The sequence below is a fragment of the Rattus norvegicus genome, chromosome 11 (genome assembly GCF_036323735.1).
Source record: "Rattus norvegicus strain BN/NHsdMcwi chromosome 11, GRCr8, whole genome shotgun sequence".
Taxonomy (NCBI): Eukaryota; Metazoa; Chordata; class Mammalia; order Rodentia; family Muridae; genus Rattus; species Rattus norvegicus.
In genome coordinates this window covers 17,910,922-17,928,492 of record NC_086029.1, presented here as the reverse complement: position 1 = coordinate 17,928,492, position 17,571 = coordinate 17,910,922, and positions in this window count along the sequence as shown.

Genomic DNA, 17,571 nt, shown 5'->3' with positions numbered 1-17,571 from the left:
TTTTTTACATCTCAAAACAGCTTTAAGGGATCTCTGCAGTGGATGTGGTTTATTTGCGACTGTGAACACAGTTCTTCATACTTTCCTGGAATCACACAGGCAGTCCACAGACAACAAATTATTCGTGTCTGTGAGGAAGTTGTTATCCTAATGTCTAGAATTGTGTCATGTTTAGGGTTTGGTTTGAACTTAGAGATTTGTTTTTTCACTTGACCCCATGTGTTTTTTATAAGAAGGCAATGAACTATCTAAAAAAATAGTTGGGGATATTAGGGGCACATAGTCCAAACCATGGACTTGGAACCTTGGCTCACACGATCTGTGGAATTCAACCAAATATTTTTTTAAAATGAATTAAAGGTTTATATAACATGAAAGTCTTTGGAACCATAAAGTGTTTTTTCTTTCACATCTGAGCAATGTGTTTTGGTTGGATATGACTCCAAGAGCCCAAGAAACGAGACATAAAAATTGATAGAGTGAAGAATTCTTATTGATGTTTCTGAACAGCTTGAAGAGATCTAGTGAAAACATAGAAGACAAGAGTGAAAAACAGAGCTGACCAAATTGTGAATTCAAAATATCTAGGAAACAGATTCAATCACTTGGAATGAAATATATAATTGAAAAAGAACTGAAAGACAATGAAATGATTCTCAAAAGAAAAAAATGCATCTAACAAATATTTGTTCCCCCCAATAACAACAACAAAAGATTCAACATTACTACATGGCTGACGATGAAGTAAATAGTAAAAAAAGCATCATAGGATATCCTCCATATCACTAAGAATGGCTATTAAAACAATACATGATGATGGTTGAGAAGGCTATGGAGAAAATGGAATGCCTGCCCAAAGTTTCAGATTTAACTTTTCACAGTGATTAGCTAAGTGAGTTGGAAGGCCCTCTACAAAATTAAAACTAGAAATAATACCCAAATGAAAAATTGTAATGGTAACTTTGGAAAAAATAACATTAGTGGAAAAAAATCCCATACTGCCACTCATTAAAAAATTATCCAGGAGTTTCTAGATAAGGAACCAACTTTAGTGAACAATGGCAGGTAGGCAAATTAAAAAGGATTATATTATTGAATACAATTCAAATGTAAAAGTGTGTGATGAGACAAACAAATGTTGATAACATCATGCAAAATAATCTATCCACTGAAAGATAAATATTACACTTCATTTCTCATTTACAGAATATAGAGAAGTTGACTTTAAAAAAAGCAGAAAACTGAATGCTGTTTAGCAGGCATTGGGGGCAAGAAAATGAGAAGCAAGTTTTAAGATGAAAAACTGTAGATTTTACAAATTTATGAAAATATCAGAATGAAGTAAATGTGAAAAGAATATCTATTGACAAGCTATTGAATTCAATAGTTACAACAAGTTAATATTATCAGAGTTGTCAAAGGGTGTCTATGCTGCTTAGGTTTTATGAACTTAAACAAAGAAGAGGAGGGAGAAAGACCCTCAAGAGAGAAATTGTTTGTATCAGAATGGACTGAGGGCTTGACCGTGCTGTATTTTCTTGATTAATGATTGATGAAGGACGGCCCAAACCACTGTGGGCAGTGTCATCACTGGTCAGCTAGACCTATGCTGTATGAAATAGCAAGGTAAGCAATTTGTGTGATGCGAATCAGTGTGTGTTCCTTATTTTGGTTTAAAATTTAAGAACCATAATGGCCCTTATTTTAGTTTCTTTCTCCAGGCTCTTGCATTGAAACCCTTGACTTCTCTGGATAATGAAATATGACTTGTAAACAAAATAATCTTCTTGCCTATCAAGTTGCCTTTGTTGAGTGTTTTATCACAGGAATGGGAAGAAAATTAGGATAGTAAGTATGAAGGTAAATGAAATATAAGTGTAGAGAAAGCCAAGGAAAAATACAATATTAAGCTAAAAACTCAAATTTGAAGTTAATATACTTGACTATGATCAATATCTTATATAAAAAGTAAAGTGTATGTAGGGGACCTAGGTCCAGTCCATACATGCTCTATGGTTGGTGGTTCAGTATCTGTGAGCTGTAGTTGGCTCTGTATGTCTTCTTGTGGCATCCTTGACCCTTCTAGCTCCCTCCATCTTTCCCCTGACTCTACCCAAGCTACACATAATGTTTGGCTGTGGGTCTCTATGTCTGTGTCCATCAGCTGCTGGCTAAAGCCTCTCGGATGACAGTTGTGCTAGGCTCTTGTCTGCGAGTAGAGCAGAGAATGATTAATAGTGTCAGGGGTGGCTCTCTCTCCACGGGGTCTCACCTGGGCAGTCTTTGGTTCACTCTTCTCTCAAACTCTGCTCCATCTTTATCCCTGAATGTCTGGTAGGCAGGGCAAACTTTGAGTCAAAGTTTTTGTGGGTGGAAGTCCTGCCTGGCTACAAGAGGTGTGCACTTCAGACTCCATGTCTCCAGCTTCTAGGAGCCTCACTAGGGTCATCCCATATCCTCCTATAAGCCACCCCTGTCCCAAGTCTCTTGTTTGTCCCAGAGACGCTGCACTACCAGTTCTCTCACGCACAACTTAGCTTCCCCCATACCTGATCCCCTGATTCCTCTCTTACACCCTCTCCCTCTCCCAACCAGTTCCCTCTTTCCATTCATTTCCTGTGTCTATTTTGCACATATGTAACAGATGTATAGCTTGGTCTTCATGTGGGTTCCCCCAATAATTGGAGCCAAGGCTGTCTCTGTTGACTATCTTTGGATCCCTTTCCTCTAGCTGGACTACCTTGTCTGGCCTCAGTGGGAGAGGTTGTACTTAATCCTGATGAGACTTCATGTGCCAGACGAGTTAGTAGGAGAGTAGGGGGAATGGATCAGGGAGATTGAAGGGCTGCAATCAGGATGTAAAGTGATGGTAAAATAATGGAATTAGCACTAAAAAACTTATAAACATCCAAATGTAAGTAGAAACATATATACAGCAATATACTATAAATAAATTTTAGATTTTTGGTAAAACTAAAAAAAAATTACCAGTGTGTTAATATTTCTGTAATGTTAAAATCTTCATAACTAATCAACAGTCTTAAGAAAACACACACACACACATGCACACACACGCACAACACACACACACACATGCACACACACACACACACACACACACACACAGAGAGACAGATTTTAAATAAGAGCAGGAAAAATGCTCAGGGAACAACTCAGGAAGCTTAATGTTGGAGTATACATTCACAGACAGTTGGCAATTGACTTTATCGTTTCCATGTCCGACAGTGATGGGGGTAACTTTTCCTGTTGTGTTTCAGTCAGGTAGACCACACTGATAGGACCACAATTTAGATGTTTGAATGACTAGAAATGGAGCAGTTACATTATGAAGAGTTTTATTCATTCTACCAAATCTACAGGTTACTCACATTCAATAACACTTTCACGGCAAGATTTAATCACATCTTCAAACCATGTCCCAGAAAAATGGAGCTAATGTTACCCATACAAATTTTTTATCCACAAAAAAAAAACCACCACAAACAAAAACAAAAATAAAAAACAAAAACCCCACCAAACCCACCTTACTTATAAGTGTGATCCAGAAGCCATCTATGTGTAAGAGAAAATAAAGGTCGGGTTGCAATGGAGTATACTATGTAGGAGTGGGAATTCTTTTGGTGATGCAGCCCAGAATGCTAAAGAATTCAACATTGTGGTAAGGCTAGGAAGTAGGACAGGAGGGTAAAATTTTAAGGTGGACAAAGACAATGCTTTGAGACTATGTGTTATTCTATGCCTTGATGATACATATGATGTTTCTTGTCTTAAATATTTTTCTCTAGATATGTACATGTTGCACATATAATTATACACATATAAACATCTATGTACATTATCTTTTACCAATTATATTATAGGAATATCTATAGCATGTTGAAATAAACATGGGGGTTTATGTAGTAAAGCCTTATCAGACTTTTTTGCTATGGAATTTCATCCTATTTTGTATCAGATGCAAATTTTATATTTTCTTAAATGATTTATATCACTTTGAGAGACCTATGCTTTCAAGCCAAATCAGAGTCAGAACTGAGAAGCGTTCATTAAACTAATATGAACACTCACACTCACGTGTTAACATGACATCGCTACTACATTTTACATAAAATACTTTAAATACTTTCTCAAAGATATCATCTTTACTAATTAGATGGCAAGTGTAAACAAAATAGTCACATTTTATAACAAGAATTATAATCTTATTAATGAAGTCTTGTTTGAATCAAGAATGACACCAAATATCTGTTCTAACAAAAATACATTTGCTATGTGTACTGGCTAGTTTTGTGTCAACTTGACACAAGCTGGAGTTATCACAGAAAAGGAGCCTCAGTTCTGGAAATGCCTTCATGAGACCCAGCTGTAAGGCATTTTCTCAACTAATGATCAAGGGGGGAGGACCCAGTCCATTGTGGGTGGTGCCGTCCCTGGGCTGGTGGTCTTGGATTCTATAAGAAAGCAAGCTGAGCAAGCCAGGGGAAGCAAGCCAGTAAGTAACATCCCTCCACGGCCTCTGCCTCAGCTCCTGCTTCCTGACCTTCTTGAGTTCCAGTCCTGACTTCCTTTGGTGATGAACAATAGTATGGAAGTCAGCTGAATAAACCCCTTCCTCCACAACTTGCTTCTTGGCCATGATGTTTGTGAAGGAATAGGAACCCTGGCTGAGACACTGTATAGCAATATATTGTATTTACAATCATAGCATTTAAAACCTAAGGGGTACATATAAATTTACATACTTGCAGATAATTTATTATTCATTTAAATCTGACATTGATTTATCTATCACACACATTATCAAAGGAAGTGGATCTAGAGGGGAGGAGAGGTGCGAAGGAACTGGGAGGAGGAGAGGGATAGGAAACTATGATCAGGATATTTATTTTGTATGTGAAAAAAACGTCTTCAAGAAAAAAAACTAAAATTAAGAAGTGATAATCTTTTAAATCCTCTGCTTTTCTCCAAGCCATTTAAAAGAAACAGAGAGTGAAACAAGAGATGTGTACATAATTGCATTCCTTATTATATGCATATTTTCATGGTCTGGGCCTTTTTTTGAGTAAATGAATAACTTCATACTTATTCATCCATCGAGTTTAGTAACTAGGGAATGAATCAAACCTGATTGGCTACTATTTGTTTCATCCTGACAAAGTAAGTAATATACCTTAAAACGTGTTTACATTACTCTTTGAAAAAACAAAATAACAAAAAGTAGTGTATCATTGAGCTAGAAGTATTACTCAGAGGGTAAAGGCATTTGCAGCCAAGTCTGATCATGTGAGTTCAATGCCCAGTACTCAAAGCACATGCCTGTATCCATGTGCACATGCGTGCAAGTGAGTGTACACACACACACACACACACACACACACACACACACACACACATGGCATATCAATATAGCAATTCACATCGACTGAAATACTATTGTGCACAAGTTCTATCCATGGCTTAAAAATACTAAATTTGAAATAAGATTTCAACAAAATGAGTAGACACAAACCCCTCAGACTTCTTTGGAACTAAATACAGCACAATACTATGCACATGGTAAGAATTTGGACTCCATCACAAGGATATTATTATAACACAGGATACAGGGATGACTTAAATGTAGCAAGCAGAATGAACATTGTGATGACATCTTGCTAAGGTACGAAACAAAAATATTTAAACATAAGCAATTTTCATTCTTATTTATTCTGTTTTAATGTCTATAGATGCAAACATCTGTGAAATGCATAGAAACAGAATGCTATAAAGATATTGCTCATAACTTCCGGCATAATCTAAAATGAGGATTCCTTGTTAATATGAGAGGAAGTTTTTGCCTGTTCCCTTTTCATTATTTCATATCACCTGTAGGAAATGTGACTTAATAGACCAGTCTGTCAATAAAGCATTTTGATCACAGACCCAGTCACAGAGATTTGCATCTGCTTGAGACACATTTGGAGAGCAATCTCAAGGGTCAGTGACAAAGGTCAAACAGGGAAAGAGATAGTAGGTGACCTCTGGACACTGCCACTTGCATGATATTAAACACTGTGAGTGACAAAGAAGTAAGCTCTTTAATATTTATTGAAAATGTGGTAGATGATATTCTCTCTGCAACGTTCCAGCCTGCTTGATGGAGATGCGAGTGCTGGTTTGAGTTTAAAGGGAGAGATCGTAGGAGAAAATGAAAATAACCACGAGATCCTCTGCTCGAGACAATCGGTAGGCGTGTGCAAGTCAGGAAATTTTAGTCATGTGATATTTGGATTGACAATGGAAGTGAAGCTGTCAAAACTTAGATTAATTGGAACTATAATAACATTAGAATTGTAAGTGTGGCAGTAACCAGGATTTGACAAGTGCCACTGTGTATTAAGTTTGCATCTCCTTTAGGGCATCAGCAGGGAACAGCAATGGGTACGAGTTCTGACAAAGACCAATTAAAAATTTGATAAGAATATGGTAAGCCACGAAAAGGAGGAATTTAGCCTCACTGCTTTTCTAAAGGCAGGATTGGACTTACTGCCTGGCAATCTTCTCTATTTTAAGGAGAGGTTGGGAGAGTTTGAGATGGTGCCCAGGGGGGTATGACTGCCCAAGTCGTACAATTCACCAGGGGGGCTCGCATCTGGATGATAAATTCAGAATTTATATTCAGATTTCTTTTAAGATTTATTTATTTAATACACACACACACACACACACACACACACACACACACACACACACACACACTGTAACTGTCTTCAGACACCACCAAAACAGGGCATCAGATTTCATTACAGATGGTTGTGAGCCACCATGTGGTTGCTGGGATTTGAACTCAGGACCTCTGGAAGAGCAATCAGTACTGTTAACCACTGAGCCATCTCTCCAGCCCATACTAAGGGTTTTTAAATTTCTACAAAATTGGGCAAAAATCATTCCATTTTTCTCTCTTTTTTTTTTTTTTGGTTTAGATAGCAGATTTAAACATACATCTATCCTTTTCCTCAGAAATGTTCTGTATTTTCCAAAATTTGAGGCAAATATATTACTTTATAAATAAGATTTTAGAAAAATATGAGACATGACTAATTATTAATTCAATTAATACCCTATGGTATATACATATTTTCATCACAGACCAATGAAACAGACATTGGTTTTAAAGGAAGCTAAATTAAACTCAGATTTTGGTCCACCACTCCTTCCCTTCGGCAGCCTCTTTCCCAAATTCAATACCCTGCGTGACTGCAAGCTGAACATTTGAATATATGTAAATGTATTTATAATTTGAATATGGAAATAATCACAGAGGAGAGCAGGAAAGAATGGAAGGAGAGGATTTTTTTAAGTGAGGCACTGTGCACACAAAGCCTCAGACAGTGGGTACAGATTTACTGAACAGGAGAGAGCTCTCAGGAGTGAGCAGTAAACGAAGGAAAAGACAGGGAGTGGGGGCAAGCTTGGCAAAAATAACATTTTTTAGCTAGATCTTGCTTCTGCTTTATCCTCTAAGTGACTTGCTGTGTAAACTGCATCATATATTCTGTCACAAACTGAATCACTCATGTCACAACCTGTGTCAGTCAGCTTGGACTCCTTACTACCTCCTTCCATAGGAGAGCTACTTCAGAGTTGAGAGCCGAGGGAGGATTAGTGGCCTCACTTGAGGAGATGTTGGTGGGATATCAAAATTATTCACTATAAGACACCTAATTTAGGAAACCATAATATTCTCTTTTGTTAAAAGAAAAAACAGAAAGAGGGAAAGGGGGCAATTTTTTTATAGAGGAAAGAATGCATCTTACTGAATTGATCTTAATGGGAATTACAAAACCATTACAAAACGGTGAGCAAAATCATTCTGCTCACTAACCTTCAATAACCTCTAGTTGTAAGGGTGTCAGAGTGGCATTTAATGGGTAGGAGGTGCTATTTGCCTGCACCGATGCCTCCTTGGAAGTGGCTTTAGTATCCTTGGAACTTAGTAATTTGTCATTTTTTCCACACTTACCACTTGCATTAAAGTTATTACGGCCTATATTGGTAGATTTTGTTTGCTTTCCTGTAAGCATCAGATGACTTGAATATTAAAAAATATATATTTATTGAAGCGAGGCTTGGCGGTAACACACCTGTGTCCAGCACCTGCAGGACAGAGGTATGGTATGGAGGGAGGTCGTTCCATCCTCAGCTTCAGAGCTGTTAGCATTCTGTCTAAGCTCCACCCCCACAGTTACCTGGCAACAGTCAGGTATGCCTGACACTATAAAAGGGACTGCTACCCCCTCTTGTTCTCTTGCTCTCTTGTTCTCTTGCTTGGTTGCATCCTCACAGACCACACCAGGCCAATGCAGTTCCACATGAGAGAAGTTTATTGTGGGGGAAGGGGGCATGGAGACAAAGGGGAGAAAAGAGAAAGAAGAAGGGCGAAGGTCAGGAAGGGTCTGCCTTTTATTTGAGCTGGGACATAACTGCTTGCAGGTAAAAGTGGGAGGTAAACCAAATGGATGCTGGGAATGTATGGTGATTGCTTATGGGTGACATCACTGTCATCCACAGTCATTGCTGGGTTCAGAAGGGATCTGCAACCAACCATAAAGCCTTTTCCTGACACCAACAACAGTAAGTGTCAGACTAGTGCCAAGCACATGAGACTGTATCCGAAGAATCACACACACACACACACACACACACACACACACACAGATGGCGGGAAAGAAAGGGGGGAGGGAGGAGAGAGGGAGGAAGAGAAAGCAAGGAAGGGAAGGAGGGAGGGGAGGGAGAGAAAGGGGAGGGGGAAGAAGGAACGGAGGGAGGGAAGGGAGAGGGATGCACAACAACAAAAACATGTCTCAGTTAGAAACCATGCTGTTCTTTGTTCTTTGTTTCCTCTTTAGTGGGTCAGCAAAACGAATTAAAAAAAAAGACTATAGCTAATGAATTCTATTAACTGTATACTTCAAGTAGACTAGTAAACCCCAACTCTAGCTGCCTAAAACACCACACATTTTGTATCCTACAATTTCTGTGGGGCCAGGTTCTGCTTCTCTCAGTTTTCTTCTTCGGGATTTTTTAGAAAATTGAAGTCCTGGACCTGGCCCATGTCTGTGACAAAGCTCCAATTTAGATGTTGGGAGGAGAAGCTATCTCAAGGTTAAACACTGGCCAAATCCACTTCCAAGTTGACTGCGTGGTTCTTGTTTGGGAAGGGAGTTAACTTTGGCTTTGATATATTGGTTCCACCAACATCACCAAAAAGGAGGATGAGAATCAGGCAGAAATTGCAGAAGGAAGGGCGAGCCCTGTTTTTATAACCTAATTATTAATCTTTTTACTTTCATTCTCTATGATTTCTTAAATAAAACATTGTATGCTCAGCGAGTACTCAGGAGGAGTTTATCAAGATAGTGGGCTTTCCAGAAGGAGATAGCTGTGGACCACATCAGAAGCTGCTTTGGAAATAAAGACTATTACTGTCACCACCAACAAAAACACCATCACCACCAAACAGGTTTTTGCTTTTTCCCCTTTCACTCTGTCTGAAGTCATGCTAGTGTACAATATAGTGAACAATGGCTTTAATATAGAGAAATTAGTTGTGTTCTTTTTATTTTCGACAAAATGGAGAATATTGATCTACACGGATCGACCTTCACAACATTGCTAACATGCATGATACCTGGAATCAGATTGCCTTTTGCACACAGAATGCAAGGGTGACAGGATGGTGTGTGAACAACCCTCTGATCTCCCTTTGTGTTCTGCAGAATCCTGTTTTACAAAGTCAGTCTTCAAAAGTGTTAGCGTACGGAAGTGATAAAAAGATGCTCCACAAAATTCAATTCTTCTTCATCTTCTTCATTAACCTTACTGAGAATCTAAAGCGAACATTGCCAGACATGGACAGCAAGTAGACAAAATAAACGAAATTCTGTTAGAATTAGTTATCGTGATAGTTCCTCCTAACCCTCCCATATGCTATGGAGAAGGGTTGGCTTGTAGCCATAGAGTGAACTAAATTATGCTGTTTGTCAGCACTTGGCATTACTCTATAAGGTAAGCACATGTCACTAATAACTTCTCAGATTTAAATTATTATGTAAATTTTCATAAATACACAATGCAAAGAGCATTAGTTTAAAGGCATCTAATCTTATTTTCATAGTTAGATAAGAAACATTCAACACTTTAAAATGAAAGCAATACCCCTGAGCCGGAAAGGAAGGACTTACAATGTTATCTAGACTAATCACCATAAGCTATGACAGTCATAAGAATTGCAAAGCAGAAACACTGGTTTAATTAATTATAACACCTGCAGGAATTGAGATTCTGCCTCTTATGGAAAAGCAAAGACTTTCTTCATTCAACAATTATATACATTAATCAAAAAAGTACAACAATGTGAATTAAAATGTCATTGTGATTTTGAATCCTATTCAGCCTTGCTTGTTCTTCTGGTAGCAAATGAATGGGTTTTTGTTGTTGTGTTTGTTTGGTTTGCTTTTCTACTATTTCTAACATTCTTTTCTTTTTATATAGCGTTGACGTCATTTTAAATTCAATTGTTTTTCTCAACCCACTCATTTCAACACAGGCTGCCATGCTGTGTTCATTAATATCTAAAAAAAACAAGGGTAAATAAATTAAAATGTAAAGTATTTTGTTCAACTTGGAGTCCTGTGAATGCCTACTTAATATTTTGCCAAAAGCCATTTAATGTGTTACTTACACACCTACATTTAGATCTGAATCAACAATTTGAAATTAGGGAACGAGTCTCTTTGATTTGTTTTCCTTCCAGCATCTGACATAGAAATTTCGTCTTGAATCAGGACAATGAAAATATTAAATAAAGTGTATTCTGTCATAGATAAAATGTTGATAGTGGCTATAAAACTTACAGTAAACCACAATGGAGTAAGTAGATCATTTACATGAGAATAAAATGGCCTGGATGGTTCAGATGTCATATACAAGACGGTCAAAAGAGAGTGATTTTATTTTTTCTCCTGTGTTCATGTGGGATGTGAATACATGTGTATATGTAAAATTTCAAGTATGGGGGCTACACATGTTGTGTAGATGTGTATGCACATATATGTCTATGCATATGGAGGCCTAGGAGTTGATGTTGAGAGTTTCTCTCAGTTGCTATTGATTGTATTTTGTGGGGCAAAGTCTCTCACTTTTAACCATAGCTCTCCCAACAGCTAGTCTTCCTTGCTAACTTGCCCCAGCATCCTTCCAAGCACTGGAATTATAGCAAAGGCACCAAACCTTTAGGCTTTTGAATCAGTTCTGAATATCTGAATGTTAGTCTTCATGCTTGCAACACAAGTGCTATAATCAATGGGCAGCTTCTTCAATCTTATAAAATGGTAGTCTAAAGTATAAGAGAAACTTAAATAAAAGAATTGATCCACATAAATGCCTTTACATATAAGGTACATGACCATATGGTTGGATTTCAGTTAATTTCTGAAAGCTCTTCTGCAATTTTCAGAATAATTATTAGTTTGTAATGCTAATAAATATTTTAAAATCTGCTACCTCAACAATAATTAAAGACATTAAAGACACACAATTAAGACACACAATCTTTACACCTACAAATTAATACTTAAACTAAAAAATTCAGAGTTAAAAATGTCAAGAAATCATAATACTCACATGCACATGTTAACTACATGCTACCAAAGCTTCAATAGGGCAGGCATGTACAAAATATTTATTTATAAATTTATAGTGTAATGAAGTGGTTGCAATGATGAGTTTTTAATTATACAGGAAAATTTATATTTCGATAAAAATTCAAGGTTAGAAGCTTATCAATATGCTTTCATTGTTAAAATTAGACAAGTACAAAAAATCCAAAATACTTTCAAAATTGACTGTAGATGATGATGCTACTCATGCTGTGATGAATTTACTAATTGGTATAAAATCATTTCCTATCAAACATTATTTTAACATTGGATAATGAAAAGACAATATGAGAAAAACTCAGGCTGCATATAATTGTGTTCAACAAGTTGTTCATTCAATGTTATTGAAATAAGTTTAGTTTGGACCAGTCTTGCTCTTATAAAATCTTAGGAATTGTATACAGGGAACAATTGGTAGCAGACAAGTAAATACTGTGATATTTTATCAGAAAAATGGTTATTTAACTTTAAAATTATGATTTGAATGAGAGATGTCTGTCAAATGTGCTGAAAGCTAAGTATGGAGGTGGAGTTTACAGCTTGTGTTTGGAACATGAATCACCTCATGACAAAACCGTGGAGTGTGAGATCTAAGACTCAGCTTCTAATCACCCTTCAGTGCTACCTGATCCTGTGATAGAACCACAGAGTCACTTAAATTTCATAGTAAGTTTCCGTGGAACGTTTATGTAGAACTGCTTTTTTAAATAATAGTTTTCTAAACTTTTAATTTTATTAAGTCGTTCAAAACATTAACATGCTTTTTATTAAAAGCAAAGCTTAATTTTCATTCCTGTAATTGAAATAATTGAAGTTGTTATTCATTTGCTGTGTTGATTCTTCCGTCCAAGGGTTCTGTCCTTGGACATAAGTGATATGCTTTGAACCACAAGGGTGGAAAGGAAAGTCAGAACGTTTGAACAGAAGGAAAAGGACAACCATTGCTGACTTGTAAATGCCTGTTAGGTCAAGGTTGTTCTTAAGGAAACCTCCCTCTCCTACACTGTCAGAATCTCCGACTGATGTCAGCTGAGTTCCACATCTGCACATAGAACCTGCTTACAAAATCAGCTTGTGCTGTTCATTGATCCCTGATTAAGTAATAATTGGGCCAGGTCAGTAGCGTAACGAGCCTTACTGTGTGTTACTGTTTGGTTTCCTATAAAATTTTTATTTCACAAGATGAGAGAAGGGGATTTCTTTTCACAGTAAAGCTCTTTATTTCTATTTTCTTATTTAGGGCTGGCAAGGTATCTTGTAGCTCAGAATAGCCTAGAACAGTGTAGCCAGGTAAGACGTTGGACTTCCGTTCTTCCTGCTTCTGCTTCCTTTTTTGGAATGTTGAGGTTATGTGTGTAGGCCACACATGCTTTAATCTATTGGCTACTAGGTATCATAGCCAGGGCTTCCTTTATACTTGTCAGTGGACATAAGATAAATGGTCAAATATGGGATTCAGTAAAAGTTGTCTGTGGAGATTACCTGCTCCTGCTATAAATCTGTAAGTATAACTTTTATTCACCAGTTATAATTGTCATCTCAAAGGCTTCCTGCTGAATAAGCTCACCCTTTCTAGTTCTTTCTGAATTCTGTCTGGCTCATGAATGACTGTACTTTATTGACTGTACAATTTAGCTACTCTGGTTAAAATTCCTGTCCAAGCTAACTTATTCAAACTGGCTTTCACTGAATTTCTCTGCTTGCCCTCAAACTAATTCTGGCAATCTGTTCTAATCTTCTATCTCCTTCTTATTCTCTGGCTTATTCTTCCTTGAAGACCTGCAACCTGTGTCTGTAAAACTGTCCTGTTAAACTGCCTGCTCCTCCTCCTCCCCCGCTCTGAATAGCTCTCTTAAGTTACCTCTCTTTCCTGTCTGTTCTCATGAAATCTGGGTATATCCTATCTCTGATCCTTTCTGTCAAATCCTCTCTGACTTGTCACTTTATCTGCCTCTTAATTAGATGTCACTGCCAAACATGGCTGTTTTCTTTATAAACTAAGCTCACCTACACAGTTAGAAATTTAAGGTCTATACTAAGAGTGTATCTGTATTCCAGCAAGATGATCATATGATAATCCAGGGCATTTTTTCATTCCAGCCAAATCACATGATCTAGAAAGTCTTAGAATGTGATTCCTTGTCAGAGCAGCCATATTGCTGGATTAAAATTCCTCTAGACGTAAATCCTTCATTTGCTGCATTTTAGTACCTATGTGAATGAAGGAGTTTCTGTAAGTTCACATTTCCTACCTACTTATATACATGGCAAAGTTTAGAGGAAAAGGTATAAGGAGCCAAATCGAACGTGGGTGACACCATTTTATGAACTGGGGTTCTACAATGAAAGAAAAAGGAAAAAGCCTGAACAAGTCACCTTCGAGCTTTGAGGCTGTCAGTTTGTCATGTAACATGGTGGGTATTTGTGCACATGACCTCATGTTCTCCCCATCTCCTGAATAGGCTCCTCTCTTTGTCACTGAGCTAAGCCCTTAGGACATGTAATCTTTGGCCCTCACTTCCTTCCAACTTTATTTCCCGTCTGGCAGGCACGAAAACTGTGAAATAGATCTAGGATGATAGGGAATGAGGTGAACCTGAAGGGTATCAGTAGTGTTTCATCCCTGGTTCATAAGACGTACCCACCTTGCCTAGAATGCCCCCCTTTCTTTTGAAAAATGTGAGTGTGACTGATGAGTCACCCAGAGAAATCAATCCACTCTCAATTGTCATGTGCTTCAGCACCTCTAGTCATTTGTCCTGTCTCAGTGTTTGCCAAGATGCCGGATCTAGCTACACGTTATATCTAAACAAGGTGTGCTACTAATCAGCAAATGTGGTCAGGTTCAAACTCAGCAAATCGCTCATTTGGGGGAGAGGGGAGGATTCCATTTTGCTCAATGGCTAAGCAGAATACTGAAGAAAAGTGTTGTGTTATATTTCCCCATCTACACATAATCACTCATTTTGTCCCAAAGCAGCCATATTGTCTTAGACATAGAAGTCACTGAACATTTGATAAGACCACCTGAGGTTCATTTACTTTTGTTTTTTACAATCTCCCCCCCCCTCTCTCTTTCTCTCTCTTCCAATATTTATTTAAAAATTCTACATCAATAAATATCCTTTCTAGGTCATTAGCTTTACCCCACTTCCTGGCTCCAATTGCTTTTCATCTTTAGGTAGGTATCCATTATCACACAAGTGATGCAAGCAGAGAGGCATTGAGCGCACTGCAGGGGGAGTGCTTATTTGCTTTCTCATTTACAAGCTAGACTGCATGGGGTAGAGTGCAGAATGGCCCCAGCTCTTGCTGTCCAACATTCACGAAGTGTGAGACAGTGTGCTCCTGTTGAACTCAGTTGCATAACTCTATAGAATTTCACAGTATTTAGAGATGTGTTAAGTATATTTAGTTCAAAGGAGAGGGGGGCTGTCCCTAGAAACGGGCCGATCGCTGTGCAAGGAGTAATCAGTTGTGACCTAGATTTCTGAGTTGGAAGGAACTCCTGCAACATGCAGTCTATTAACAGTGCCCGTGGGAAAAGCAAGCACAAGCAACACCTGCGGTTCAAAGAAAGGCTCTAAGCTTAGACATTTCCATCCCAGAAAGCTTCATTTTAAGAGTCCTTTTTCACTGAACTTAGAGGTAAACTTACGGCAACCTGAACAGGAGAGGTCCTATTAGCACTTTCAAAGGGACATCAGTCCTACTAGGAAGAAGAGAACACAGAACAATCTCTCTCCAGGAATTCCTAATGAGCCTCACGCCTCTGAAGATACAGCCACCGAGATTTGCATTTCTATTTCCTCACTAATGTGAGAATCAAGAAGAGGCAGAAAATGAAAGGAACTGGGTGATTTTCCAAGTGGCACTGACTTTGTTACTTTTCTGAGGACAGCAGAGGAAGGCAGGAGTTTGTATAATAAACCCAGTCTTGCTCTGCCATCTGAGAGACAGTATTACTATGCTGAGAGTTCTGGAGGCACAATCCCATAATGCAGTCGTTTCCCTCCAGTGAGTATTCCACTTCTTTTCCCCCTGAGCTCATTTGCTGTCCCAAACAGTTTCTTCCTGTCACTTCCCATTTGGCTGTCGCTTTCCGTGCTTTTTCTCTCCTTTAGAGATAGGCCCTGTCACAACCCATCTTATTTCTGCCCTCTTGCCATCTTTCCTTAAATTGTTTCAGTCCCCTTTGCTCCGCTGTCTCCTTGGCCCGGATCACGTAAAGGTTAATGAGGTAGGCCTTTGCTAGCGTGTGAAACACTGTAGTGACTTTGTGTAGCTTCGCACATCATGGCCTTTATCCTTTCCCTTGGATTATCACAGGCTACAGTATCGGGTGTTGGGAGCAGATTGAGCCTTTAGTTACATTTATCAAAATTACAAAGCTAGATTTTGAAAAATCTAAACTACTCAGGTGTCCTTCGGGGAATAATTTTACTTGTTTTTGCTATAGTGAAATTGATGGTCGTCTCTGTGCTCAACCAACGGTCAACAGTTGAGGAACGACTAGAGGCAGTCACTGCTCCGGTCAAAATCACTTAATGCATGTTAAGGAATGGTTTAAGAATAGCCAGTGTCATTCATAGATTTTAGCTATGTATTCATTTGAAGAAATAAAAATTCTCCAAATTGATCTACCAGCTGTTAAAGCAATGAAAATATCTCACTATGAAATAGGTACATATTGCTGCTACTGTTATATTCTCAATTCCTGGGAAAATTATTTGACATTATAAATGGGGTAAGGGGAAAGATGGGTAGGTGATAGAAGCCTCCCTTTTCACACTGGAGTAGCAAAAAAAAAAGACTCATGGAATGAGGCATGGCCTCTGAGATCATAGTTTTAGGTGATCCACTTTCCAGGCAATTTCTCAGCATGGAATTCCTGTCAAACAGATGAAGGCAGCCCAGATTCTCAGTGTTCAGTACTAGAACGTTTGCTCAGTTTTAGCTTGGTCCACAGTTTTCTAGCCATGAAAACTCATCTGTGTACACGAAGGTCATGCAAACAGGGCAGTCCAGATGACCCACTGGTAGGTCACGGACAGAGGCTCAGTTTTCAGGATTAAAAGACAACGGCATCATGACTGTGTCCTCTAGAGTTCTGTGACTTCAGTCAAACTACACTGTAGATTTCTCTGTTTTGGGGAATACACAATCCACATTTTTTTTTTGGTTCTTTTTTTCAGAGCTGGGGACCGAACCCAGGGCCTTGCGCTTCCTAGGCAAGCGCTCTACCTCTGAGCTAAATCCCCAACCCCCACAATCCACATTTTGAAAGTGCATGATTCAGTCTCTTAATTGTGGGCTTGTTGCCAGGAGAAGGTGATGTTACTTAAAGAAGTTATCCTTAAACACATATGGGTGCTTTATATTTGAAATGTAAATTACTGTGTACATATTTTGAAGGATAATAATAATAGTGGAAATAAAATCATAAATGTTTTTAAAATTTTGATGATTAGGGCTAAAGAACTGGCTAAACACGTAAGGGCACTTGTGGTTCTTGCAGAGGACCCAGCTTTGGTTGGCAGCACCCACGAGGATGAGAAGTCCTGCAAAGGGAGCTCACAGCGGTCTGTTTTCCAATTCCAGGGGCCCGCTCTTCTGGACTCCAGAGGCACAGAGCACAGCTGGTGCACATACATCCATGCATAAATACTCATAAACATACAAAAGTAAAATCTAAAAAAATGTGGGAATTATGGTTGGGCATGACTATTGCAAACTGTTTGCATAGCTATGTGGATGTGTGTGTGTGTGTGAGAGCACACGTGCGTGCATAAAACATCTTTTAAAATGCCATATGCTAATTTTAAACCATTCTACATAGAAATGTAAGAAA